This window comes from Ambystoma mexicanum, chromosome 7p, assembly GCF_040938575.1.
Source record: "Ambystoma mexicanum isolate Mex_15411 chromosome 7p, UKY_AmexF1_1, whole genome shotgun sequence".
In the NCBI taxonomy this organism is placed as follows: domain Eukaryota; kingdom Metazoa; phylum Chordata; class Amphibia; order Caudata; family Ambystomatidae; genus Ambystoma; species Ambystoma mexicanum.
Window position 1 is genome coordinate 522,988,052 of NC_090939.1, and position 26,970 is coordinate 523,015,021.

A 26,970-nucleotide genomic window follows, 5' to 3' on the forward strand; every position below is an offset into this window, starting at 1 on the left:
CCGTACGATGAGCTTGGAACACAGTACAGAATGGAACATGCTAAATGCATTTTCTCGAGGTGCAAAGGTCACATCAGTAGACCTTGTAGATGCAGGTAACTCAAAACTGTGGGGGCACAGGTGTTTCACCCCAGATTGCCAGTGGAGGAAAAAAAGGAGCCAACATAATAGTTTTAAAAGTGTACTGGATTATAATCAGTGGTAAAAATATGATACAATTGAGCAAAAAATGGAACTGAGTTTGCAACAGAAGTTTGCCATCACATTATTTTGAAATAGATCCATACTATATATTTAAGAAAAGGACACTATTTATAGATTGTTTAAAACAATATGGTAGTTAACGCCAGCTTTCTCCAAGTGTTGTACTTTGTGTGAATTCACTCTCTTAAACCTAGTGCCCTCCTTTGGTAAAAGGCTGGAACGGAGCATTTTGTGGCAAACATAGGCTGCTGTCCTACTCTCTCTTTGGCCATGTAGTGCACAGGTGACTTCCCAATAGGTCAGGATTCTGCACCCAGCGACTCTCCAGAAGTGTTGGACTACGACTCCCATGATCCCTTACCATTGATTGTGCTGGCTGGGACGGAATGTAGTTGTAGTCTTAAACATCTAGAGAGCCAAACGTTGCAGACACCTGCAATAGGTCTTAGAACTCTGCATGCTCATCCAGAAAAGGAATACCTTTACACAAGTGCAAATGCTAGCAGCAGCATCACCTCCAAACTACTTGGAATGCTTTACCAATATTATATCTACAACGTCTGCACTGTCCTAATTTAGTGTACTAAAGTGTATCCTCCCTCAGCTGGTCCTCTCACCCATAACGAGTTTCGAAATAGGGATTGCCTTACTGCCACAGGTTCTACAGGCTAAATATAAAGGAACAACAAAAATGAACCTGGGCGAAATGAGATCAGAACATCTGTACACATTTAAACAATACCAAGTCTTGTCAAAAAATATATATTTATTTATAAGCAATTTACACAAATATTTATTGTCCTCAACATCCACATTTAAACACCACCATTCATTCCATCATTCATTCACAATGTCACTATACATGTCAATATTCCACACTTGTGGTACTAAGACCACCTAGAACCAATATATTAACATAAATTTCAACACCTCTTGGTGATTACAGTAAGTGTTAATACAAAAACAAATAGCATATTGCTTATTTGCTGTAACTCAACATATGTTTTGGTCGTCACAATAGGCCCCTAATTAAAGCCGGCAAATATAAGCGACCTTCTTCAGGAGACGGATAGTTCTGTTGCAACCACTCCGAAATGTCAAAGGGTGGAGGATGTCATCAAACCTCAATCCCCATGTGAATTAATGGAGACGCGTGTCAACGATGGACTAAATCCTGCAGTGGAGCTAGATAACTCTGCGCCTATACTGATCAAAAATTCAGGTATGGGGGTGTCTTGCGTCTTTAGTCAATAAATTCAAAGAGGAAAAATCCCTGTTCTCGCCTCATGTGGCCGAGTCCGGATATGTTCTTATTCTGGTACCCCAGTGTTTTCTCACTGCGCGGTGGTTCCAGTTCAATGTTCCCTGGGTTCCTTCTTTCTTGTCCTGCACACACACCAAATTTCACTGCAAAGCACCACTGAAAAGCACCCATTTATGGGAATGAAGCACCTTTCCTATTCTCATCGTATAGTATTCCTGACAGAAGCATTCATTACCCCATAGCTATAAAACTACAAATAAGTGAAACTGCTTATGGAGATGCAAAGAGCTTACATGGTCTATGGCTTTCCTTCTTCGATGGGTGCCTGTCAACTGGAGACTATGCAGCAAGCAATTAACTGACTTAGCTATGCTACTAGGATTTGAACCTGCAGGTTCATATACATCTTCGCAGCAGGTATGTGAACCCACTATGCTGTGCTAATCAGTGCCGAATGTTGCCACCGTAGGCAAACTGTCAGATTGGCGCCCCTTACTCTGGGTCCTAACCCTTCTTGTATGTTCTTATATGTGAATACAGGCATATGTTGGTGGAGCCAGCATGGAAATGTATGGGCACAGCTAGCACTAAAATATGTTTTATACTGGCATATATTGAAGGGATAGGCATGAAAATGCATTGGTGAAATGCGCCTGTGCACTTTTGGTGACGTGCATCTATTGTGTTTTTTCATGAGTTACCCTACAAAACCGATTTCAAACTGTCTGGCCTTTTACCCAATCTTTCAGAGAAAGTGCGCTGTATTATGCACCATTTAAATCCATTATTCAAAACATTTTCTCAGGGGAGGGGGAAGAATCCCCACCCGACCCCACAAACCTGTTTCAGTTGGTTCTCAAGCTCCCTCTCTACAATCGTGTGCGAGAGATGTGCTGGGAGGTGCATCGTTATTGCACGCATCTCGCTTGGCCAACAGCCATCACACACGGCTGTAGTGTGACCCTCTCCACATCCCTAACTCTGCCGTGCCAGAGCCATTGTTCTCTAAGGCGGTGGGATCTCTACGATCCGGTACATTGAAGTGAAGAAGGCGGTCCTTTCGCTGATCATATCATTGGCTGCAATGGATCCGGGTTTTCAGCCAGTCTAAGACGGATGCAATAGAGCATGCGACTGACGGTAAAGCTAACGGAACCAGCCTGCAAAGATATGCATCTGGAACCAGGTAATGGGAGTGTTCCAAACTGAAAGGGGTGGGGAGATTACCTTGCACGTATATAACTTTTCAAACTTACTTGTCAACTTTGGGAACCTCGAATCTCGGCTGCTCTACTTGATCACATTGTGTGATCCTTGGTGAAATCGTCACATCTTTTGTACCCTCTTTTTTCATGTTCCAAAATTAGAAGTACGTAGAAACATTATAGCACCTCTAGAAAATTGTATATCTGCAAAAAATCGATTTCATCATAGAATTAATGCTCAAACGTAGCTGTCGGTATATAAATTCTCACCAGGAACACCCACTGTTTAGTTTCAGGGGTTACATGCAAAAGCTCAGAACATAGTCAATTGCAAGGAGGTTATTTTAAAGGCGACCTGGCCAGCCAAACACAGAACTGTTGGCGAAGTGCAGCACAGACTTGCCAGTAAGACAGCCCATCGAGTTAAGCGCTCGCATGGGAGATGCGTGCGTGAGTGGCAGACACAGGTTTAAGTGCCAACAGGCGAACTGGGTAGTATTTAATACCACTTAAGAGATACCATAACACTGGCTAAGCAGTGGTAAAGATGGAGATCATGCGGTATCTGGTGCACATATGTGGATTAATCGTACTGAAAGAGTGAGGGTAAAGTTGGAGACTATGTGTGGTCATCCTGCCAAGACATAGCAGTTAATGGACATAGTTTACCAGCAACATGTGTGGGCTACAAGAGAGGGAGACAGAGAGAGCGACGGAATGAATTATGTTTCTGCAGTGTGTGGAAGGCACATCCAATCGAGCGACAGTGCTTAGCAGATAGGTGCAAAGCTGGAGAACCTGAAGGATTTGTAAATGAGGGGCGCGCAAGGCAGTCAATGCACAGACTGCGGACAAATAGCTATATGCTCTGCAGAGAGTCAGAGTAGACACACATGCTGACAGGCACACACCGTCCGGTCCAGCAGACAAGACATTAGTATAACGTTTTACTTTATTGCTGAGTTGACCGGGCGGCCGGTGTCGTGACCTGACTGACCTGCTGCAGTGCTGTGCTGCAACTAGCTGGGCAATGGGCAAAACTCACCACCATGGTTGTAACTGGGCTTCTTTCTTAACTGTGCTTGGGTGTAATCCACATCAGGGAGGCTTGTTCACATGCGTGCCAGCGAGATTTCACTTCTGCCTTTGCAGGGCTTTGCAGTGGATGTGCAACTGAACCACCTCCCCAGGGAGCACGGTGCATACGGCTCCTGCCAATTTACACACAAGCCCCGCCAGCGAGGTGTTGGCGGTCATCCTTACTGAAACTATTTGTGTTGTATCACAATTTTACGAAGTGAGGGTACATTTTTTGTCAATCCCAATAATGTTGACGAACCGGTTTCTTGGTTACCAACTGCCACTCAATTGGAGCTTGGGAGACCCAAACCTACTCCTCTTATTTCGTGGGCATACACACAGTAGCAATTCATGCTTCTGCAGAGAAATTGATCACAAAAATCCTAGCCAAGAAAATTGTGAAACCACAACCTCCGGACCATTTGTTGAACCCTCCTCTAAGACTTCAACCCCAACACTAGATGATTGGGTAGTGATAACCAACAAAAAAAAGAAAGTGAAGAAATTAAAGATAAATAAAGTGGGTGGGATTTCGACTAAAGTCTTGAAACATATCAAAACCTATTTCATGAACAGTGTTCAGAGAATGTTAAAGAGCAGACTATTTTGAGTAGCCCAGAAGCGGCTACAATAGGTAACAAAACCGAGATACTAATAAATAAATCGGTGCAATTCCAAGAGAAGCTAGGGGTAGATGAAACTGAACCCACTTATGAGAAAGATCTGACGAATTTTGTGAGGGCTGTAAGGGATTTCCATCAGGCACTCACCCAGGTTTCGCCTAGCATGTAGCACGTGATGAAACCCTTATTTATTTTTGTCTATGAGTTCAATATTCGGAATGATATACCACTCATATCACACCCATCTCAAAATACCCCCCAGGTCATACTGAACCAGGAATCAGGCTAGTTTGTAAAGGTAAAGATTTATTTATTTAATATTCAAATCACACATAAATTTAATATGTATATATATAGATGGATAGATGGGGCAGCAATCACCCAAAGGGTGACAATACAATTCAGGAAATAAGCAAAGCAATTGAATTCACGTATAATGATGCAGAGTAGAAAACACAGGAAAAAGAACAGTTTTGTTTTGAACAGATAGCGATAGGTTAATATTCCCCCTGCAAAGTTTTGGTTAAATACAAATGAGCAATCCTACACCAATGTGAGTAACCAGCAGGTATTCAGGAATGAAAGAAACGTTCTAGGGTTTATAGGCAATCTTCCCTCCCCAAACAAGAGAGGAAACTGTTTTGGGCAAATGACACTTTTAAACTGACAGGTAAGAATGGCTTTGTAAAATAATGCAAAAGGTAAAAAAGTGCTTAAATGGAGAAAAATTCGAAAGAAAGCAACTCTAAACAAGTCCTAACACACAAGATATAATAGAAACAATACACACTTCAGATCAGATGGGATGGAAGAAGCACTTTGAAATGGGAGTATGACACGTGTAAACTTTTGAACTTTGCAAATTCGCGGCAAACTTTTACTATGCGATATTGAAGAAAAACTGGATGAATACACTGTTGTGGATGTAGCTATGGGTCTCAAGTATCAGTGGGATTTGAAATTTCGTTTCTATCTTTAAAACTGAAGAAGTTATAGGAGGTTTTAGTGACAGGCGTTTTTGCAAAATAGGCGCAAAAAAGAAAATAGGAATTCAGTTTAAAAAAATGACAGATGGGTTTTCTTATACTAGATTAATGACTATGAAAAAGAAGAGACCACACATGAATCTTCACGACTACGTGACCAGAACAACCATTCACGTGATGGTTCCTCAATTTCTTCTGGAATTGACTTTAGTTACTTCAAAATCAATAGGGAGTTATGGTTTTGTAACACAGATGAGGGAATCAGCGCAAGAAGGATTCTAACAATACTAGGGTTCTGAATTAAAGATGGGATGGGTTGATATAGAGATAATACAATCCAAATATATTATGGGTCACTGTACTTCCTATTATACTTTGTACAGGAGGGGGAGTGACCTCTGACCGGCCATTAGACTCAGAGCTCACCCTCAAGTACTTTAAGACGAGATAGCTGCACCTGGAGGTGGATGGGGTGCGGGATCTCATACTCCAACACCAATCAATACGGACAACTCAAATGGTTTGGCAAAGGGGAGTCTATTTAATGACAAGTACAAGAAACAGGGAAACATGGAGATCAACAATGATGTGATGGCCCGTCTCACTTCAACTCCCAACAATCTTCATTCAAACAACAATAGTTATAGTAAAAATTCGTCATCATTGACGTGTAACACTCAAAAGTTTGTCATGCAATTCTATTGGTTGGAAAAGGCAACTTGTATAGGTGCTATATCTGTATATGGTAACAGAGTGTGAGGATTGGATAACTTATCGGGTGGGCGTCTACGCTCTTCCCTCTACATTACTCATGCAACCGTCACTAAAAGTACAACGTCTCATTGGTTCTAATATCTATAGGACCTTAGATTATTTGGCCCACTGTGATTGGGCTGGCTACAACCCTAAGCATAAATCTCCACTTTAATTAGCAGCATGCAGAATGGTCACCCAGATGCAGTATGCCCCAAGATTCACGCTGACTCCCTTCCATCAATCAGTACTTTAGGGCTATGTGTCAATTAGTTGGCTGAGGATGGCCTCGAAACTGTAGCTTCTTGTCAGGAAAAGTTATGGTATCTCCTGCTTTGGATGACATCAGACGTTGGTACATCTTTGCGCTTGGCTGGTCACGTGTTAGCACACCGTTAATCGGCCTCGTTTTCCTTCTATTTGTGCATTTAATTCTCCTTTTTGGCTGCCACCTGCCTGGGCCCCCTTATCTCGACCTTTACGGTGCAGGCTGCTCTGCTCTTAAGTTACGATTCTCCCAAGTTACTGTCCACCTCCCTCTCTTGGTTTGACCTCGATTTCCCAGGCACGGCCTGCTCCTTGCTGAGTTTCGATTCTGCCGTCTCTCTTCTTGTTTTAGCTGGAATAAGAATCCTGGTCTGTTTGACTCTTAGTAACCTGGGTTAATTCTGCTTTGTATAAAGTGGACTGCACTTACATAATGTGCTTCGTGAGGTAGATATATGGTTGGCGCTTGCCGCTCTATTCTTCTACTAAGCATAGAAAGCCATACTGTTTTCTTGCGTTACAAGCCTATGTACAGGCGTTAGCTGGTTGAATACTTTCATCCTGCTTACAATTTACGTTTCTTTATATTCCGACATCGTCTCTTCTTCTATGTCTGTGATATCCTTATTCATGGCATTTTGTCTTTGTGTGTCATCTTTTGGTTGTCGTTCTTCATCTGTACATCTGTCCGGGCACTTGTGACATCATCATTCGTCTTTGATTAAGGTCCTTTGAGTTTCTTCTGGGACAATGTTTAAACAATCTTCACTTCTTGTCATTTGCTGATATGGTTGTCTCAATGGATATCTCACTGCCCATGGTTGTCTGGTTATTGGGGCTTCAATAGGTATTGGTCTTCTGACTGGCACTGGACAGTGCCCTATTGCGGCTCTCTGCTGGTCTATTTGCTAATCGTACATCACATATCTCGGTTTTAATGTTCCTGGTACTTCAAAATGGGCGACAGGAGTGCGGGCCATATTTGAGACCTCCTCTACACCTGACAGTCCTTTATAATTAAATTGGACCATCCGGTTCTGGTCATAGGGTCGGATTAGGTCTACCAGTAGCAAGTGACCTCGGGAGGGATCGGATCAGCGACGCTGTTCTGGTCAATTTTGGACTGCCCCTCAGACTGGATTTGGAAGGGCCCCTTCTGGTTACTGGACACGGTAGATAGCAGGATGCAAGTTTCAGTGGGCAAGCTTTAATGGTAGCAAGCCAAGCTGAATCAAAATTGTTCTTTTAAGTTCTGGAGGTTTGCAATTGGGTCAAGCTAGCAAGAGTTCTGCAATACTACGTCTGGATTATGCAAAGAAATCTGGATCTTCTAAGAATTCTGAAGTCAGCTACAAGATGAAGAGTTCTGGAATAAGGTGCTGCGCGTAAATCTGGATGGGTTCTGGAAGCAGTCGTTCTGGAAGCAGTGTGTCCTATGTGTAGTGAAACTCCTATATTTATACATTGCAAAGTTTATGGCATGGGCAGAACTTCAAACACACACCCCCATGTCTGTGAGTGGCTACAGGCATGTGCTTTGTCCTGGTTGGCAGAGCTGTCATCATTATGACAGGATTTAGGAACTCCCACCTTGATTTTTACCAAAACATAACTCTTGCACACATGTACATTTCTAACATTATGTACCCTAATAAAATTGGACACCTATATTTCATATTTGATTGTCTACATCCACATTCAATCCCCGTCCTTGTGCGAGCTGTCTTTCTTATTTTATGGATTTTTATCAATTTTACCCATAACAGTTAGGATTAATCATTTCTAATTCGGTACTTCTGTGGGCGCTGCTGATCAGTGGGTCATGTATATACAATTTTAAGCTTGCAACATTAATAGTTTTGCCACAATCAGTGTTTTAGTGTATCTTTGGTTCCTTATGTAGTAAGAACTCTCACCACATCTTCAACTGTCTAGCATGAGTTCAGATTTATAAGTTGTGTTTTTCACTTGTCTACTTATTTTTGTTGTCATGATAAATGTCATAATGTTCTGAGGCAAAAATAAGTAATTTCCATTCGAAATCCAGGCCAGGTTATTTTTGTCTTACTTCCCCAAGTGAGCAAATGGCCAGTCCTTTGAAGTTCACTGAGAAACCTCCTCCACATCCTGCCCCTCCTTTAGGAGGAGGGGTGTCCAAGCCTTCCTTTGTCCTTTGGTCAGCCAGGAGACAAATGCCTGAGGCTTTCTTTGTTTTCATTATGCGGGAACCATTAAGCAGCCATTAAGCCTTCCTGTAGCAACTGAGTGTGAAGCTGAAATGTGAATCTTCCCAGGCTAGACTGTCGGATCATAATTAAATAGTTGATTCGCTCCAGACTGGGCTCCTATACATTAAATGGGCTGATTCATGAAAAATGTGCACCGAAAAACAGGGATATGTGCGCCATTCTGCCCACAAATTCCTGTTTAACAAATGGGGACTTGTCGACATAATGGCGCACAAATCCCCATTTTCTGGCGCACAAATTCCATGAATCAGCCCCAAAGTCTTTTCAGTTCACATATAAAATACAAGCACAGTTTATAAGGGATTTGGACATTTTAAAAGAATTAGCCCTTCACAAACCTGCTTTAAATAGGTGAATTTTGCCATTTTAATCAGGAAACAGAAACACTTTTAAACTGGGTTTGACAGCTAATTTTCTGATGCAGCTGTCAGTCAGTGAGGCCTGGATTCCTCTGACTGCCTGAGGAACCCATGATTTCAGCACACTTTCCTTTCAATAATTCTCTGGGGAAAATGACTGAATTTAGCACCAAAACAGCGCTTTGAAGGTTGCCATTGATTAGGAAGCTGTATTTAAGGGCATTTTCGGGTTTTAGTCCACTTCTGTGCCATTGATTCATGTGATAGGTGACAGATGACAGGTGAAAGCAGTGATTCCTGTTTTTACGCCACTTTGCCTGTGTGTGTGGGACGGTGTGCAGCTCTTTTGTGGTTTATGCACCATTGCAGATTTGGATTGTACGGGGTTATCGCCTCCATTTTTGGCAGTTTTCTTTCCCCATTGGCAAAGGGCTGCAGTGTGGTGCATTGGTGTGGATAAAAATATTCCACACGGCACTGCAATTTCAAGCTATCAAAAAGTCAGGCTCGATAGAGATTCTTAATAGACATCGTATTCTTGAGCTATGTGCTAAATTGGTTCCTCTGCGGATGGTGACATCTAGTGATGAGATCAATTAGTCACCCCTATGCTAGTGACGACACATGTGTGGTGGTCGGATAATGCTATCTTGGAGTTTATACTTAGTCACCATGACTTATTTAATAAGTTAGGGTACACATGTAAAGAAATATCTATGCGCCAGGTTAAGAATCAGAGGCTGGCGATTGATATCAAAAACTAAAATAATAATAGTACTGTCATTACAGAGATTTTGCCCATCAGCATTGAACCACAGCCTCTGATAATTAGTAGTCCTGTGTCAAATGAAAAACTGCCATCCAATAAAAGATCTGGAATCTTAAGTAATCCTTATAATCATGCATCTGAGCCAAGAAGTGAGCGTAAGGTTGAAGGCTATTGGCATTGGTTACCGATGTTATTTAAATCCCAATTTGAACAACGTCCCTGATGAATTTACTCATTCTTTACAAATTTACACTGTTTCTGCATGATAGCACTACAAGAAACGTAGCTGTATAAACCATGTGATCTTGATGGATGGTGCTGCATACAAAGTTTGGCGGTGAAAGGGAATAGAGGACGCCCTAAAGGTGGCCTATTAACAGCCATAAAACATTACTGGAGTTAATACTAGCTGGTCCACTGATATGGTGCTAGCCGTGATGGTTAAAACTACCTTACCTGAATTTCCTTGTCTAATGATTGTAAACATATATTCCGCCTAATGGAACATATATTAAAGCCAAACTGGCTACAATAGCGAAAATCCTAAAAGAAATGGACTCTGAGATGCCCATTATAATCGCTGGGGATTTTAATGCTAAAATAATCCTTCCCGATGTTATTGAAACTAATGAGATATGCTCAGGACCTATTGAAAATGGTTTCTCTAATAAATGCGGCAGACCCCGTGTTGGAGGTCTAAGTCTATCTACCATAGACTATATCATCGTGAATGAATGTTCTAACTGTCTGGTAATCAATATGGCGATACCACTATATGTGATGCTGGAATATTCAAAGGTAGAGACTATATATCATTTGAGCGGTAATATTGAGATCAGTAATGCCGCTAATCTGATAACTTGGAATCCTACAAAATTAGAAGCTTTTATGGACCAATTGGTGAATATATCAGATGAAGCATCAAACGATATTATCAGTAAATTTGAATATTTGGTCAACAAGATTAAAATAGTCTCTACCAACAAACGGAAATATCTCAGCAATAGTGAAAGATGGAATCTTTCTCATGGAAAGTATAATTCCTATGATTGGGAAATAAATAAAACTAAAATAACTCCCTGCCTAGCGGGGCATCCTTAACAGGATGTTCGTATTACAGAAAGGGAACACCTATCTGTCTCTCGCTTTCTTGTACTAACTGTGGTTTACCTAAAACGATAGCTGGCTGACTCTCTAGGGGCATTCACTCTTTCCCTGACCTAGCCCGCTTAGTGTCCCAAGGCAGTCTTTAGGGATGGTGCCTTCTTCCACAAAGTGCCACTTTATCCTCTATCCTCTGACCTGACTCTTCATTACACTAGGTTTCAGATGTTCTCCTCCCATCACATTGCTATTCCTACAACTTCTCACTCTGCCTTTCCACCTCCATGCTTTGATCTTACTTCTCTTCTTACTCCTGCTCGTATTATCAATCTGAGCTCCAAGTACCACTCCACTGAAACCTGAGCTGTTATACTTTCCTCCCTCCTATTATACCTCCTGGCTTCCTGCGCTACCACTACTGCTACCGCCACTTCTTTCTTACCACTACTCCTACCACTACTCTCGTTTTCTCAATCCCTCTTGTGACTACCACTGCTCTGCTACCACCACTATCTCTCACCTCCACTACTCCCCTACTCAACTACTCCCCTCTCTACTGTGACTACCACTCACTAAGACTTACTACCATCCACTACTACCAACCTCCACCTCTTACTCCCATCACCACTGTACTACTCCCATAACTACTGCCACCTGTGCTACCACTACCATCCTGCTACTCTTACTCTACCTCTACTCACACTCTCCACTCACCCAGAAATACTCCACAGGGCCTCTCTCTCTGATAGCTTTCACTCTCTGGTTGCTCTCCCCTCCTCTGGTCTCTTGGTCGACCTCCATATACTACTGTCTTCACCCAACCAACCCACAATCAACATCTCTCACATGCCTCCTTAAATACCCCACCCCTCTTGAGATTGGATACTTACTGAGTCATGGATTTGAGCATAATATATATATATATTTTAAATTGTATCTCCCTAACTCTTAGCAGTGTTTCCCCGCCTCAAATTAAACACTAAAGGAACTGTCTGAATGTCTGTCAACTGAAAAAACACTGTCCTCTATCAAACCCCTGATTCTGTCCCTTGGGCACGTTGAAACACAATTGTTGCTGTAAAAGCGTGTTACAAATGCCCAATAAATAGATAAAATAAATACACTACAACTAAAGAGTCTTAAGGAAAGTAAAAGTTCTCTCACCAGGAGAAGGACTTCCTTCTCCTGGTGTCTAAAAGGACATCCCTCCAATCTTCACCAAAGGGAATGACTCCCTTCCCCTGGCCTTGATTTCCACAAACTTCAAATATCCCCAGGAGGAATGACTCCTCTGGCTTCTCTGGTAAAGTTCAAGCTGTGTCCAGGGAAATTACTACCTTCCCCTGGATCTTGGTTTGTAGATCATCCCTAGTAGGTTTTTCTACAGTACCAGACGTTTCTCAGCCTTCTATCAGGCTTTCCTTTGCCACTCTTTGGTGGGTGTCTCCCTCTGGGATTCACCTTGTGTTTGTTCGGGTCCCAGACCCTCCTCGATCTCCCTTTCTTGTTAGGTCCACTCGGTTGACTCTCCTTCCAAGCACTGCCACAGGGAAGACACTTTCTATTATATGCTTTGCATTGGTTTGGGTTCCAGACCCTTGTTTCTCTTCTTCTTTCACGCTATGCTCACTTGGTTCACTCTTCTGCTAAGTACTGCCATGAGGAAGATGACTCATATCATTATTCTTGAGACCTTGACTTGGGTCCTAGACCCTTGGTTTTCTCCCCTTCTCAGTAGGCCCACTTAGTAGCCTTGTCTGCCAAGTACTGCTGTGAAGGTGATGCTTCTTATTATTCTCATTGCCTTGATTTGGGTCACAGACCCTTGGTTCTATCCCCTTCTCACTTGGTGCACTTGGTAGCCACAATGTAGATGCTTATTATCATTATTCTCGTGTTTGTCTCCCACACATTTAAGCCCCTACCGATCACCACGTCTCTCCCATTACCTTGACTGGCTCTGGGATGCCCTACCGGTTATTCCTGGGGTCATGTTTCTTCTCGCCACGTTGCCTGGGCGTCTCTGCCTTCCGGTGCTCTCTCCCCTGTGTCTGGGATACTGCTGTTGCAAGACCACACGGTCTACCTCTCTGAGGTCATGCCGCCATCTTCCAGCCTCCAGTCACTTTACTGACCTGTTCCACCATGCCTAGCAAAGGAGCTGTTTGTTGTCGTCCTCTTGACTCCAAGAGCGGACTGCTCTCGGCTTCCCCACCACCTTCTATGCGCCTCCTTTTGCGAAGTCCTTTGTTTGTCTTAATTTATTCTCCTAACCACTCCTCTGCTGAAGTCTATACTGTTCTTGTTCCTTATTTGTGCCATTCTTCATTGCTCCTGAGGGCCACCTCTTCTCTGTGCTTACATGATTGGTAATCTTTATGCTTCCGCTGATCTTCTTTGTCTCAGTAGGTGTGATGGATATTGAACTACAATAACACATGGAAACCATAGTCAGAGGGGGTGTTATGCTCGGGGTGCTGGGCCAATGGTCACCCAGGTGGTTGTCCTTGAGTGCATCCCCTTGAGGTCCTCCCGCATTAAACCAACCCTAGCATGAATATTAGGTATCAGCCTCACCTTTCTAGCCTCATTGGAAGGGTATCCCTCTTGGGGAGAATTGACAACACCTAGTGACTTGGCACATTACCCTGAACTATAGACTTACCTGGCTTTAGGGATGTGACATGGGCTGGCTTTGGGAAGGTCTGAAAAGGGCTTGTAAGCTCCGCCTGGGCTGCATTTCGGATATGAAGACCAAAGCAGTCCAAAGGGGACTGCTGTCCGAGTTGTCCAGGGCCTTCCAGAAGTAATTGATTCCGTGGTGGTTTAGTAGGTTTTTGTTGCATATGGCTTTCATGGCACCTTTTCAGTACAAATGTTGCCAGGTGGTTTAAGGCCATTCTGGAGGCCTTGGATTTTATATAATGTTTCCCTGGTGGGTAAGTGGTGGCTTCTCTGTATACATGGGCTCCTGCTGACACTGCCAGCTGGAGCCGCACGCGCCTCTCCCTACTGTGGCCGGTGTTGTACTGGCGGTTGCATCCCAGGATGCAGCGCTGTCCTCACACTGTGGCGCTCCCGCGACCGGTGTGGTCCCATTGAGCACTCCCTGTGAAGGCATTTTGGAAACTGTTCCACGGCCCGGCCGCTCTCCATTCCACTCTCAAAACATAGTTTTGATGCAGTACAAATATTTTGCATAATATTCAGCCAGGCCTATTTACATAATTAAATTAGGCCTGGGTAACTAGCCTGGAGGCCATTCACACCTCTTCGATGTGCTTTGTCTGTGGAATTCATCTTAAGGTGATGACCCTGGGAGGAGCATGATGGCCTATCGACAGTTTATTGAAGGGTGATGAGTAGCAACGTACCGGCACCCTTTCCGGACTGCCAAACTAAGTTTGCCGGTAGGGGCACGGAGCTCCCAGCAGGCCTGACTTGCTGGTAGTTCAGGCCCCTACTAGCAGTGTTTTGACTGATGCATCGGCACAGCTGGTAAGAGTGCCAGTGATTCAGTGACCCCATTTGCGTGGAGTCCTATGGGACTCCACAGGAATGGGGATTTACCATTTCCGCTGCCTGCCATCATATCCCGGTGGCACCTGAAGTCAGGTGGTGGAAACAGTGTTATCAGGTTGCTGGTAACCCAGCCGCCTACCGGTGGGTTTTACCGGCAACCCTGTAATGTGGACCGACAGACTACAGACAACCCAGCACAGCAAGTATTACCTCCTCCTGTGCAGGGATACCAAATGGCCATACTTTCAAGTGAAAGGGTGTGTGCGGACCTCTTTCGGCGAGTCTTCTTCCCAGAGACTGGTTCCCTTAGCTATCTTGATATAAGAGGTTGAACAAATCTTTGACTTCCAGGCAGAGGAAGTGAGGTCACTGTGAACGTTGTGTGGAGACTAGCTAAGGATGAGCTCAAATTGCCTGTTGTCTCTAGGCCCATCATTGGCATAAGGTGTTTTTAAAAGCCATGCTTCTGGGTCTCTTTTTGTAACAGTTTTTCTTTTGGACCAAAAGGAGCCTTTTCTTGGATCTGCTGGACCTGAAGTCTAAATGACCGCTGATTGGTTACCAGAGCTTAAGCCAACTCCCTTAATTAATCTAAGAAAACAGAGGGATTTGAACTTGTTGGGTGTGGCCGCAATGCTTGGGAATTAATTTCCAAGAACAAGTAATCATCCACGAACAATCACCATCTCCTAGACGACTCAGAACCAGTGGGCCAGAGTCAGTGCTTGCCATTCAATATAGGAGTTGACTAGACCATGGACAACTGTTATACAATGCAAAAAAGGAACTAGGTGAAAACCAACCCTCAAGTCCAATCCAGTGTGAGGAATATGTGACCTCATATGGCACAGCATATGGTGTTGAGTCTTCAGAGCTTTCCAAACATAAAAGAAGGTTCTTAACACGGCATACTGGAAGCAACATTATGGGCTGTGGACACCTGTTTGTCTACTCCGGACTGTGACTGCTGAGCACTGAAAAGATTTATAGGACACACATCTCGAAAAAACAGGGGAAGCCACTGATCCAAACAAACTTTCTTGCATCATGGCTTGGCCTTTGGAGTCAACATGTCCAGCTATGTTATTTTCAGAATTTCAGGGAATTGAAAACTGTGCTTCTCTGTTTGGCTAGAGCCCTATGCTGGAGCAACCATTTTTTTAAAAGTATTATGCCACCTGCGTTAAGAACAGCATTGGATTATAGCACATGCCTACTAGAGTGTCTTCAATGAACCTCTATTAGAATCCATCCCGGTAGTCCCAGAATGCCTTCATGCAGAAATATAAAGTGGACCTTCTCTTGCTCCATTCATTCCATTGATCATTCATTTCTAATTTGAGCATTAAAATATATTTTGAACATTGTATACCACCCCACAAGTATAGCAAATACACTTCAGTTCTCCAAAGGATCCTATTTGCATGTGACACAATACAAAACACTGATTAAATAAATAAAGAGAAAATGAACAGTGACCTTTACTCCAACCCCATCACAGTCCTCTACAAATTCCATAGCCATTACCTTGGCCCAAACCCTTGCTTAAAAGCTAACGTTATCCTTACTCTAACCCAAGCTTTAACACTAACCCTTACTATAGCCCAACACCTAGGTTTATCCTAACCCCTATCCGACCTCAAAATCACCTACCCTCCCCAATCTCCCTATCCCTTTCTTTATCTGTAACTCAAACCCTCACTCTGTTACCCCTATCATTACCATAACCCCTACCCTAACCCAAAACCAAACAACCCCAAGCCCTCCACACCCTCCCTAAGCCTAATGCATTCCTTACCAGCACAGCACTTTTGGTTACTTTTCAAATGCATGGTTTGTCTACATTTTGTTGGGCGAGTTTGTCACTGCATAGGTATTTTACCATGGCTTTTTTACTAACTACATTCTAACTGGCAACTATTACTTGTAACAAACTCAAAACAAACATTCCTATATTTTACTACATTGAGAGTTAGAGTATGAGCTGGTTGCGCTGAGTATGAAGGTGAGAGATGCAATCATTTGTGATATTCTTAAGAGGTCTTCTTAATGGATCCCAAAAAACAACATAACGAGAGAACAGGTAAGAAGAATGTGCTGGAGAGTGTTTGTTTAGTCTGTGATGAGCTGAAAACCTTATGTGACTACATTTATTTTACTGGTAGAAGACATTTAGCTCATCAAGCAGAAGAGGCTTGCAGTAGTGGCCCCAATAGGCCTGTAAACATGGTTGAAAGATCTGAATGCTTCATAGAGAAAAGGGTGAGTTCATGTATAGGAGGGTTTAGGATTATCTTGAGGCACTGGAAGGCCAGACTGGGAGATGGGAAGTTGTGTTTTATGAAAAAGCGATAGCAAGGGAAAGAGGGGCCACAGAGGAGTTAGTGAGATTGGAGGCAGCCTACTGGACAGGTGTTGATTTGGTAAAGCGCCAATGATCAAAGAAACAAACGTTACATAGCTCTATGTAAAAGAAGGAAAGGGTGATGTTACATAGAACTAATGAAAGGGGGAAATGAGGCAGACTGCCCCACAAAGAAACAAACTGGGAAAGAAAGGGAGAACCTAAAGCACAAGAAATAAAAAAAAGCCATCGCAATCATTGACCAGTAGCGGGCCACAAGTTGTGCACCCATTGTTGACAGGGCAAGGAAATAGAATATGGAGCAAAGGTTGGTCACAGGCACGCAGAGGAAGGGCAGTGGCTCTACATTATATGAAACCATGCAGTGCCTTTAAGGCATACATTGAAAGTTACACTTTAAAGTATTTTTTAATTAAAACAGAACTCTTTATAAATAGAAGAGGATGACCACATAATGAAAAAGACTGAAAAGACTAACCTCATTGTGAGTTTGGAGGTATTTCAGAGGCATATCCTCTGAGATACCACCAAACAGATGTGCAGTTGCCACCACTTGGTCCCGTGGATAAACCACAGGATTACAAGAAGTGGTAGGTGCACTCCATTGGGGATTTTTGGCAGAATTACCTACCACCAGTGGATTTATGGGCCTCATTACGAGTTGGGCGCTATTCTGGCGGTAAATCTGCCAGAATACAACCCAACTGAATTACCGTTACCACCACTTGATCGGGTGGAATTACTGCCGGATTACAAGTGGCGGTGGCAGAGATAATCCCCATTCTTCTAGAGTGCATTGGACTCTATGGGGAATTTTTGGTAAATTACAGCAGAAAGTGAGAGGATTAAATCCAGCATGATGCTGGAGGTAAATCCCCCACTACAGGGCCATACTCGTAGTATGGCGGTGCAGGGAAAAGTAGCAGTAATTTTGTTACCGTCAATTTTTTCAGTACTGCCATACTTGTAATGAGCCCCAATCAGTGGTAATTACGCTGATTTTTGGGAGGGAAGGTGGAGGATCTATCTCCAGCATCATTCTGGAGATACATCCTTCACTTTTCCTCCCATAAAATCTGTGGAATTACCACTCAAAATTCCATCGGGGGTAATTCCACCAAAACGTGTAATTTGGCGTTGTGGGAAAAATGGAGGTAACAGAATTAACTCCACATTTTTCGCCACACCACCAAACTCATAATGAAGCCCTAAATATAAATGAGAGTGAACGTGCGACTTATGTAGGGTGACCAGATTTAAAAGGTAAAAAAACTGGACAGGGCGACTAACATAAAGGTAGGACTAACTCTTGAAAGTGGCTGTCAAGGCACTGCACTTCAGTAGAAGTTGGAGGTGAAGGGGGTCTAAGTTTTACATTCAAATAAACACATATTGTAATACATTTCTCACAAACTCACACTATCTTAAGTTGTAAAATGCAGCGAATGGAAGCATTTTTTCTATGTGAGATTGTGCATTCATGCCTGCCAGCTATAAAGACTGACTACCAAAAACCGGGACCACTGCAGTTTCCAATGGAAACATAATCTTGAGAAAGGGGGACATAGCACCAAAAACTGGGACAGTCCCGGCAAAACCGAGACGTCTGGTCACCCTAGACTTATGGTCACTTCTTCACTGGAAAAAGATTGCAGAGTCTAGACCGATCACTGCTCTGTAATTCCAGTTTAAGAAAAATACAGTGCAACTGCCTTTTTCAGTTTCCGACGAATGTTTGTTCATGTACTTATGAAAGATGAATAGTCCTACTTTCAAGATGAGAAAGGCAACCAGGCAGAAAGGACCTTTCCGTTCCGAGGCCTAGTCTTCAGACACTTGCGCTGCTTGGAGGCAGAAAGCTGAACTGTGAAGGCGGGTCTGTGAGGAGCGCTGTGGAGGCCGGAGCTGTGATCTCTGGCCCAAGGGGCTAAAGGCAGCTGAACACATTGATCAAATCCTGCTGAGCACGAGGATATTGGACTGATTCATCTCAGGAACTTGCACTGTACACCTGAAGCGGAGCTATTCTGTCTGCCTGTGCATGCCATGCGCGTGCTGGAAGCGCGTGAACGCGCACCGGCCTCTGCCCGCACTGGCAGGGGATAATGTAGAGAAATGAAACCTTGACATGATAAAAGAAGGGTTTTAGTACATTTCTGAAGAAGTGTAAAATGAAAGACAAGGAGTATATGGGTTGTTTCAGAGAAATGGGGCACACATAGTGATGCAGCAGTAACTGTAGCCAATGCAAATAGTGCACCGTCCTTGTGAGCCCTCGGGCTGAGGATTGTCGGATGCGATGGACTTTGCTTATCATGTTGGAGAAACTCTTCCTGTTATGCATTCTGAGGTGAGGCAGATGACAATGAAGAGAGTCCCTACTTGGAAGAAGAGCCAGTGAACATGATGAACCTTGTTTTTTTTGTCTTCAATCTCCATCGACAAAACAAAATAGTAAAGGATGGAAAGTTTAGAATTAATCTCAACCATTAGCATCACTCTGGCCAACCCGCCAGACCATTGCTCTTTGCCTACCAAGCCATAAGAGAAAGGGCACAGACCATAAGCAAATTAAGCTTGGTGCCTCCCCCAAAAGGGGCTGTCCAGCCCAAAATGCTTGGTCAAATCTCTTCTGCACGAGGCCACAAGCAACATCAGACATGATTTGGCCTCTGGGCATTATCAGTGAGGTATAGCTTGGGCCTCTAGGCCCAGCAGATACTGGACCCATGTCTGGTTAAAACTGTCCCACTTGGGATGATATCAGCAAAATAAAGAAGTTGATGGCTGGAAGGCTTAGAATGAATCTAAACCACTGGCATCACTCTGGCCAACGCTCTACCCCATCGTTCTTCGTGTGATGAATCCAACAATGTCATTGCTCCTTGTTTGGGGAAACTCTCTTTCCATATGGCCAGGAAAGGGCAGGCGCTACCTGATCCCAACCCTGGGGATGGCTGCACTTGGGAGCACCATATGGGCGAGAGGACCCTCATGGAGGGTAAAGAGAATCGTTGGAAGGATAATGGTATCCCCTTTTCTACTAAGGGTATGACATCCCCCTAAGTACACAGACTGTTATGGCCTATTCTGATGTTGAAACAGTTCAAGCTCCCCATACTGACAACAGAACTCCTTTTGACTACTTGTGCCAAAACACAGAGACCAAAAGGGGCAGGGGAGCAATGCAGAGCGCTAAAGTCTTGAAACTGGAGTGGTTGGGAACATCCAATTGGTGCCGGGACATTTAAAATCCCGGCACCTTGAGAAAGATGGAGTTCTACTTTGCTGATGTGGTTCGGGAGATGAGAAGCAAAGCAGCAGGAAACAGAAATGCCTTTACCAGACCCATTTCGAGAGATGCAGAGGGAGAGAGTTCACTGCATGCAGACTGGCAGCACGGAAGACTGGTGAGCGAAGGTCCAGGCATGTCAAACACCAGGAGATAGACGAGATGGCAACCGAAAGAGAGGCTACCCCACTGGAGAGAAGGAGTAGTGCAGAGAACGCTAAATCAGCCAAGCAATACCAGTGAGCCCAGGGAAGGGACGTTGTACTTCGGGGTGCTTTGCGGCGTGTACCCCATACTAAGAGAAAGCAGATGCACTTAACAGGCGAAGCCAAGCAGGGGAGCTGGGACGCCGGAAGCCTTTGAGAAAGAAGCAAGGAAAAGGTGGTCAATGACCCAATATTTGAGAAATCCAACTTGTTACACTAAGAATAAGTCCTGGCAGGAATGTAGACCAGGCAGTCTGTTCCAAGTCTGGAGATCCACACCCAAAGAGAGAGAGAACACTGAGAATAAGTCTTGGCAGGGAAATAGACCGGGCAGTCCGCTGCAAGTATGGACACCCGCACTCAAAGCGAGAGGGAACACTGAGAATAAGTCCTTGCAGGAAAGTAGACCAGGCAGTCCACTGCATGTCTGGAGACCTGCACCCAAAGAGAGAGAGAAAACACTGGATAGGTCCTGGCAGGAAAGTAGACCAGGCAGTCCTCTGTGATTCTGGAGACCCACACACAAAGAAAGAGAAAAAACACTGAGAATAAGTCCTGGCAGGAGAGTACACCAGGCATCCTCTTGCGAGTCTCGAGAGCTGCACACAAAACAAAGAGTAGAAACCCTGGCAAGAGAGTGAACTAGGCCAAAGTAATTGCGAGTCTGAAGACCTGTATTCAGAAGGGAAGTTGAGTGTTGCAAAGTTCTGGCAAGGAAGTATACCAGGCAAGGGGATTGCAAGTCAAGGACCCGCATCCCATCATGAATAAAGAGATTCAAGACAGTCTTTTGAAAGTGTGTGAAAGCCCAGCAGAAGAGAACAATACCTATTTGGGATGGAAACGTGATTGAACTTTGGTGAAATAAGTGAGTTACAGGATAAGAAAGAACCCTTGAGTGTGTGAGTCTAGGGGAAGGGAGCCATACCCCCTGGATTGGAAGGTTGTATTCTACCAAGGAAAAAGAACTGTGGTTGAGAGCTGAGGAGAAGCTGAAAACTTCTGTTTGTTGCTTGAGTGTTCTCATATAGGGCAAAAACGCTTGTAAACCAGCTAGGAATGCCCGCTGCTGATTCTTTTAGTTGAATTTATAATGTACATGCAAAACACTGCTTGTAATTTCCAGACAGGATTTTAACTGTTTTAACTTTATTGTGTGCTAGAATTGTGATTATTGCTACGTGAGCCTAGAGCACACTTTTGTAGCCCATTCGACCTCTCAGACATTCTTTTAACCTACTGCCGCATGCAGTCGCGTCATTTAGACACGCCACAAACTCAAAAGGCTTGCGTCAGCGCGAATCCTGTTTGGGCCTGTTCGGGGTGTTTGACGGTCAGCGCGGAGGACTGCTGTCAAAGTAAGAACAGTAGGTCGTTTGTTGAAGCTTACTAGTAAGCTGTTTATTAACCATAGTTTATTTTAACATATCGTCTGGTTTTTCCTTGGACACTACCATGTATGTGCATTGATTTAAATCCACAACAATGCTGACTTACTCCACCGAGGAACTGCTGAAAATGCAATCAAAAGAAGAGGGGAAAGATGACTCTGCGTACATTGAATAAAATAAGGCACTTGGGAATTGCTAATAACAATAACTCATTAAAGGGGGAATCTACTGCCTTGTTACAAGTTGCCAGGATCAATGCAAGGTCTGCCATAAATAATGCTGTGGCAACCAATGACCTTATCATATGTATGGACTTGGACATTCTGTTTATAACAGGGTTCTGGTTCAATGAAGTCTCTGTTGCACACTTTCAACTTTTGGTGCCTGAGAGCTTGATAATTAAGTGGGCAAATAGAGAGGGGGAACGGGGAGGCGGGGTGGCCATTATTGCCCGAACCTCCTTGGAAATGTCAAATTTCCAAATGCTAAATTGGTATACACAGGGCCTCATTAGGACCCTGGTGGTCCCGTAATGAACGCTGCAGGTACCGGACCGGCACCATTCATTACGGGCTACCGTATTACAAGGCCTGCTAGTGGGTCCCACTTTTCATGCCTGGTCAGACCAGACGTGAAAAGCGGGACCCGCTACCAGGCCAGGATGCTAACAACGGGCCCGTCATTAACGGGCCCGTTGCTAGCATCATACCCATTCCCATTGAGCCCCAGGGGGCTCAAATCGGAATGGGGATTCATTTTTACCAGGTCCCAGAAAAGGGCAATTACCGGGTCTGCCACGATCGGAATAAAAAAATTACCGGCGGCAGCCGTGCCCTTAACAAGGGCACGGCTACCACCTGGGTCGTAATGAGGCCCACAGTCTCAACTCCTAAGCTGTACGTTACACACATCCCACAATTGTTCCTTTCATCTGATGCTGTGTTATAGACCCCCAGGCAAAATGGGCTCTTTTCTACAAGGGCTAGATAGCTATTTGGGAGTAGAAGCTCTACATTATCAAAACGTAATCATCATGTGTGATTTTAACATCTGGTGCAATGTGTTGGACAATCCTGAATACCTGCATCTTAAGGATATCTTGTTCTCTCATGGTCTTTCGTTACTGACTAATGCTGTATCTCACGTAGGAGGTCATTGCTTAGACATAATTATGTCTAGAGGCAAGACAATAAATCATTATGAACATTTACCAGTATCATGGTCAGACCATTTTTTGGTCAAATTTGCCATACCAAACGAGGTAAAACAATATGGAAAAGTCTCTAACCACAGCATTCAGCTTACTCGCATTAAGAAGAAAATGGACACTATTAGGATTTCAGATCTACTGCAAGGCCTCTCGGCTGGTTCGGCCAATACAGGGTGTGACAACCTTTACACCAATCTTATGACTTGCTTACAGTTAAATTGTGATAAACTGGCCCCTATTACCTGTATTAATAAATCTAGTTTTAGGAACAATCAATGGTTTAATGAATGATTGAAGACTGAGAAAAAGTAACATCGTTGAAGGGAAGAATTATGTTTAAAAAACAAATCTTCTGCTGACCTATTGGAGGTTAACGCAGCTCTAATTAGGTACAAAGAGGGCATTATTGGAGCCAAAGCAGATTGCTGGCAAAAACAAAAAGATTCTACCCCTAAGTAGACCAAAGGCTCTATTTGAAACCATAAAAAACGTTCGCTGTCCGCCTTGTAATATCCCTCGCCTCACCCCCTCCTTATCCTTGGCCAATGACTTCAATACTTTTTTTTACAGAAAAGATAGACTTGATCAGAGCTCACATAGAACTAGAAACTCTACCAGAATATAATACTTCTTTGAATACCAACCAGAGGGTTGATCCAGACTTGATATGCCCACAGATTGAATATAAACCTGTGGAATTGGACATGATTAATTATCTTATGTCCAAATTAAAACCCACCAATCACAACTACGATCCCATCCCTGCATATCTAGCTAGATGACACGTGGAAGTCTTAAGTGCACCCGTGCTGGCTATTGTAAATGCCTCATTAACACAGGGTTGCATTCCAAGGGAACTAAAGGAGGTCTTATATTACACCTTTGCTGAAGAAAAATACACTAGACCCTAAGGTGCACTCAAATTATCGTCCAGTTGCAGGCCTATCATGTGTGGCTAAAATCTTGGAAAAAAGTGTTATGATCCAACTGCAGGCTTTTTTGGAGGACCAGGGCATTTTGGACTTATATCAATCTGGCTTTAGGCCAGGTTATGGCACTGAGAAGGCACTATTGACAGTCTGGGATAATATCCAAAGGGCAGCCGATGAGGGCGATATTAGCATGTTACTCATGTTGGACCGCTCGGCTGCCTTTGATACAGTTGATTTTGAGATACTCATCTCAAGACCTTCTGCCATGCCAATGTGTAAGTTGCTGTATTGCTGCGGTTTACTTCTTTCTTACATGACTGATTTCAACAGGTTAAGCTGTGATCCTTTATTTCAGACTTTTTGAAAGTCAAATATGGAGTACCTCAAGGCGCTTCCTTGTCGTCATTGCTTTTTAATGTATACATCCGTCCTCTGCTGGAAATATTTGCCGAATTTGGTCTTTTCTATCACTCTTTTGCCGACGACACGCAGATTTACCTGCGGCTTAATGATCCTTTGGAAGCCATGCAGAAAGTACCTGCATGTGCTAGCAAAATCAAGAGCTAGATGGTCGCCAACAATCTCCAGCTTAATCCAAAGAAAACAGAGATTATTCGGTTTGGCCCCAAGAAAAAATTGGTAACAACTTTATCACACATGCCTTGTCCTGAACTGTTTGAGGCCTCTACATCATTTGCCTCAAAAGTTAAAAATCTAGGCTGTACTTTTTAAGCTGTAATCTGCAGGTTAATGAAACGTGAAATTGGCATACTACCAATTTACACTTTTAAAGCCTTTATTACCATTGATCCAACCCAAAGATTGCTTCTTGGTGGTCGGTGCCTTGGTTAATTCAAGGCTCGACTACTGCAACGCCTTGCTTATAGGTGTTTCGTAAAAGCAAATTCAACGTCTACAGGTCGCACAGAATTCTGCCGTAAGGTTGATTTTTTCATTGCCGCGCAGCTCACATATGTCACAACCTCAGAGAGATCTCCATTGGCTGCCTGCGCAATAGAGGGAGTTGTTTGAGACCCTCTGTTTGGTTTTTAGGTGCATTCATCAGATGGCTCTGAGATATTTGTTGTCAGAAATCTTGATTTATCAACCTGAGCATTGCTTGCATTCCTCTAATCAACAGCTCTTGGTGGTTCCCCACTCAAATTCTGTTACATGGGGTGACCGACGTTTTTCTTATGCAGGACCAAGAGCGTGGAATGCCTTACCACATGAATTGTGAAACACAAAGTCCATGTTGGAGTTTAGGAAAAAACAAAAAAAAACTCAGCTTTTCATCTAAAATGTACTAGTTAAAGCTGGGTTCTATTTGTGTGCTCTCGTATCATCTGCACCCAGATACAATATTGTTTTGCCTGGTTCCCCTTGTGGATATGCGCTATATAAATCCACAAATACAAATACATATAAAACTCAAGGGAACAGAAAACCTACCCCCATCGTACTAAGAGTCGGGAAACTGTAATAGTTTGTGCATCCTTTGGAACCTTCTGTTGAAACAATGAAGAGCACTACAGAGCACTACAGATGGCAAGTTGAAAAACGTTATCCCCTTTGCACATTTTCCTAGGTTTCGTTTGTAAGGTCAGGATAGGATTTTGGACACAGGATGGAGAACGCTTTATTTTTGGACATTCTGACACTGAAATACTTTAGTTTCATTGAGGCAGAAAACCCCTCATAGATTTAGGGCAAGATAAGTCTTTCTAGCCTTCTTTAACTTTAATAAAACTCTATAGCAATCCTCACAATGCCTTTGTGTCCGAGTCTTACTCCTGAATCATTACATAAGCCATAACACAAAGGGGAAAGACCATATGAAAATCAGGCTTGGTCCTACCCAGAAGGGGCAGTCCAGCCCAAACTGTTTGCTCACATCTCTCTGCATGAGCCCACATCCAACCCCAGACTTCTTTTGGCCTCATGGGGCATAGTCAGTGAGGTTTACTTGGGTCTCTGGGGCCAGCAGGCACAGGACCCGCATCTGGGCATACCCGTCCAGGACCCGCATCTGGGCATACCCGTTTTACTCTTGGTGACATCATACCTATCCCACTCAGAGTGACTAATGCAAAACAAAAGAGCTGATGTCTGGAAGCTTTTGAATTGATCTGAACCTCTGCAATCGCTCTGGACAACCTCCCAGAACATTGTTCTTCGTCTGTCAAGTCATAACAGAAAGGGTCTTTCCCCTTTGTGTAATGTTTGGCAGGCAAAGAACAATGGTGGTATTAGTGTTTTTGGGGGAGCTTTGAGCTTTTACCAATGTCCACCCATCAATGCGGCCCCTGGACAAAGTCCAAACTGAATATTTGACCCCCCTTGAAAAGGTTTGTGAGCAGCCTTGCTGTAGTACAGGTCATCACTTCCTCTAAATCAAAAGGGGCCTAATAAACAAAGGACATTTGAATGCGAGCATCATAGATGTGCTCAGTGAAATACACCTTTACCCACTCCTCATTCTCAATTTTGAATGTCTTTGGGTCTGCATATGAGAGGTCAACAGCAACGGTCAAAAGTACACAGTGAAGGATTGAAAGATAGTAGGAGGCAAATCAATGTTGCAATCAGTTCCCAGGTGCCTGGTGTTGCAGTTGGACCAGTGAATCCTGCCCTTACTGCCGTTGGGTCCCAAATCATGTAGCAAGTGGTGGGACGCAACCCCAAGGGCTGCACCTCAGGTCCAGGCATGGGGCATCAATGCACAACACCCTCTTTGTTGGGCTTCCTCTTGAGAATCTTGTGGGGTACCAGAGAAGCTGTTTATGGGAAAGTAGACTGGGATGAACTGAGGTTCAGTGCTTGACCTACATGCTTTCATTCAGGTTTCCAATGGGGTTAGCCTTGGTTTCTCACCAAAAGGCTTTAAAATGTGGATTTTTATAGAGGATCTCATCTCTTTTCAAGTTGGTCACCATTTCTCGGCTCTCTGACAGCCAGTGGCTGATTGGACAGCCAGTTCCAAATTTGGACGGTAGAGCTGTCTCACAGTTCTCGGGAGGGCAGGGGATACATAATTGGTGAATTGCACTAGCATGACATGTTCCTGCACTTTGTCTATGTTCTCGTTCCCAACCATTTTTCTTGACTGGTGTGGACCTTTCAAATCATCTGGTGGAGGGTCTTAGAGGTCTCAGAGGGTAGTAATTCTCTTTCCATGTGTTTAGGAAC

General features: G+C 43.7%; 1 protein-coding gene across 6 annotated transcripts in view; it reads right to left on the reverse strand.

Annotated features, from left to right (window-relative positions):
- Positions 1-26,970, reverse strand: part of SYTL5 (synaptotagmin like 5) — an 885,600-nt gene that overhangs the window by 242,901 nt on the left and 615,729 nt on the right. The gene's annotated exons all lie outside the window — the stretch shown is intronic.